General features: G+C 30.0%; 1 pseudogene; it reads right to left on the bottom strand.

The window, feature by feature from the left end:
- Window positions 1-853: 853 nt before the first annotated feature.
- On the bottom strand, window positions 854-2,215 carry LOC100025147 (60S ribosomal protein L6-like; annotated as a pseudogene).
- Between the last annotated feature and the right edge of the window lie 1,147 nt (window positions 2,216-3,362).

Here is a 3,362-nt window from a genome sequence, read left to right as displayed (position 1 = left end):
TTTTGTAAATTTGATTTAGTTTCTAATATATTTTGGGAAATTAAATATTTGTAAGAGAGTTTGATTATAATTTTCCCCCAATTTTCTGTTTTCCTTCTAATTTGGGTTTCAATGGTTTTGTTTATACCAAAATTTTAAATTTAACATTATCAAAATGATCTATTTTACATTTTGTAATGTTCTCTATTTTTTGTTTAGTCTTAAATTCCTGCCTTTCCAACAGATTGGACTGGTATACTATTCTATGTTTGCCTAATTTATTTATGATTTCACTCTTTATATTTCAGTCATTTTATCCATTTTGAATTTATCTTGGTATAGGGTGTAAGATGTTGATCTAAACCTGATTTTTTCCATACTGTTTTCCAATTTTTCTTACCAGTTTTTGTCAAATAGTGAGTTCTTGTCCCAAAAGCTGGAGTCTTTGGATTTATTGATCACTAGTTTGCTGAGGTCTCTTCCTAGCCTCTTCCACAGATCCACCCTTCTGTCTCTTAGCCTCTACCATATTGTTTTAATGACCACTGATTTATTGTACAGTTTAAGATCTGGTACCGATAGGCCCCATCCTTCACAATTTTTTTTCATTTTTCCCTTGATATTATTGATCTTTTGTTTTTCCAGATAAACTTTGTTATATTTTTCTAATTCTTTAAAAAGTTTTTTGGTAATTTGGTAGATATGGCAACAAATAAGTAAAGTAAAAAAAAGATTATCATTTTTCAATTGTATTAGCTTGTTCTACCCATAAGCAATCAATGTTTTCTAATTATTTAGAACCATTTTTTAATTGTGTTAAAAGTGGTTTTTTTAAGTATTCCAAATATTTTTATAAGAGTACTTTGCACAGAATTTAAAGCATCAATTTGTGAGGAAAAAAATCCACTGGGGAGAGAGAATACAGAACACAGCCCCGGAGCTGAGGAATTTTCTTCATCTTGAGCAGGATCTGAGAGTCTACCACTTTCTGATCACCCTTATGCTACTCTGTAATCTCATATTTCTCTTTTTCTGTGTCAAAAATCTGTCCTTCTTGGTTTTAAGTTTATGCAGTCTCTGCTTCTTGAAGTAAGCATGAGTAAGATGATTTGGAAGTTTTACACCAGAAAGGTTATCCTCAGTAGAGGTGGCAATAACTAACTTCTGATGGGCCCTTCGCAGAAGAATATGATTGATGGTCAAAAGTCTAGTGACCAGTAGCAATCCACTTGCCAACTGCTTCAGGAAAAACACTTGCTTGTGGTGGCCAGTAAGCATGATCAGAACTATTCTTAGGATAATGTTTGAAAGGAGACTCCTTACATGCTGGATGAAGGTTGTTTTTTTTTTTCTTTCCCCCATGACTTAGCAGATGTCTAGGCACATCCTCATAATACCTAGGCATTTTCTGAATCTTTACCCCACAGGTTTCAATTTGGGATTTTTGGTGCAGCATATTTCCACTTGTACATGGCTCTCCAGGAATATATGGCAAACCTATCCCTCCTGCCAGAACTAATGTTTTTGAGGCTTTTCACCACCTTTTCAGTCACATCTTCCTTTTTGTTTTTCCTTGCCTTCTTTTCCTTTTTGATTTTTTTTTCCTTTTGATCATTCTGGGTATTTTCATCTGCCATATTGAGAGAAAGAGCTCTGGAATAATTTTAAATGCAGTTTCTCTTTCTAATTCCTGCTGCCAGGATGTGTTGGAAATATATAGAAATGATGATAATTCGTGTGTGTATCTTGTACCCTGAAATTTTGCTAAAGTTTTAATTATTTCCACTAGATTTTTAGTTGGTTTTCTGGGGTTCGTTAAGTATATCATCATATCATCTGCAAAGAGTAATAGTTTAGTTTCCGAATTGCCTACTTTAATCCCTTCAATTTCTTTTTCTTCTCTAATTGCAATTGCTACTGTTTCTAGAACAATAAATAATAGAGGTGATAATGGACATCCTTCCTTCACTCCTGATCTTATAGGGTAGGCTTCTGGCTTGTTCCCCTTGCAGATGATAATTGCTGATGGTTTTAAATAAATACTGCTTATTATTTTGAGGAATTACCCTTCTATTCATATACTTTCTAATGTTTCCAATACAAATTGATATTGTATTTTCAAAGGCTTTTTCTGTATCTATTGTAATAATCATGTAATTTCTGTTGGTTTGATTATTGATATGGTCAATTATGTGGATGATTTTCCTAAAATTTAACCATCCTTGCATTCCTTGAATAAATCCTACCTGATTATAGATAATAATCCTCCTGATAAATGCTGGAGTCTTTTTTCTAGTATTTTATTTAAGATTTTTGAATCTATATTTATTAAGGAGATTGGTCTTTAGTTTCCTTTCTTGGTTTCTGATTTGCCTGTCTTTGGAATCAGTACCATATTTGTGTCAAAGAAAGAATTTGTTAAGTCTCCTTCTTTGCTTATTTTATCACATGATTTGTATAATATTGGGATTAGTTGTTCTCTAAATGTTTGATAGAATTCACTTGTGAATCCAATAGTTCTGGGGAATTTTTCTTAGGGAGTTCCTTAGTGGATGGTTAAATTTCTTTTTCTCATATAGAATTATTTAAGTATTCTATTTCTTCTTTTGTTAACTTAGATCATTTATATTTTTTTCCAAATATTCACTCATTTCTCCTAGATTGTCATATTTTTTGCCATATAATTGGGCAAAAGTGTTCTTAATTATTACCTTAATATCCTCTTCATCAGAGGTGAAATCACCCTTTGAATCTTTGATACTGCTAATTTGCTTCTCTTTTTTTCCTTTTCTTATTAGATTAACCAACATTTTATGTACTTTATTTTTTTCAAAATACCAATTTGTAGTCTTATTAAAAGTTCAATAGTTCTTTTACTTACAATTTGATTAATTTCTCATTAAATTATAGGATTTCCAATTTAGTTTTATCTGGGGATTTTTAATTTATTGTTTTTCTAATTTTTTAAGTTGCAAGCCTAATTCATTGAACTCTCCACTCTCAATTTTGTTGAAATAGGCTTTCAGAGATATAAATTATCCCCTGAGTACTATTTTCTTGTATCCCACAGATTTTTATATGTTGTCTCTCATTGTCATTCTCTTTAATGATGTCCATCCTTATTTATATTACATGTTTTTGATCCTTTGATTTTGAAAAATTAAATAATTTAGTTCCCTATTAATTTTAATTTTGACTTTTGTTAATTATATTTTATCATATTATGTCTTATTTATATTATATTATATTATTTATATTTATTAAATTTATTTCTTAGTTATGCATTATGATAAAGTATATATAATATGTAATAGATATTTATTGTATTATTATTTATGATATATAATATTTTCCCAAAAAGTTCTCCAAACTTATAAAAGCAT

This window comes from Monodelphis domestica, chromosome 8, assembly GCF_027887165.1.
Source record: "Monodelphis domestica isolate mMonDom1 chromosome 8, mMonDom1.pri, whole genome shotgun sequence".
Taxonomy (NCBI): domain Eukaryota; kingdom Metazoa; phylum Chordata; class Mammalia; order Didelphimorphia; family Didelphidae; genus Monodelphis; species Monodelphis domestica.
Note: the sequence above shows the minus strand (reverse complement) of the source record. Positions and strands in the feature narration are given on the sequence as shown.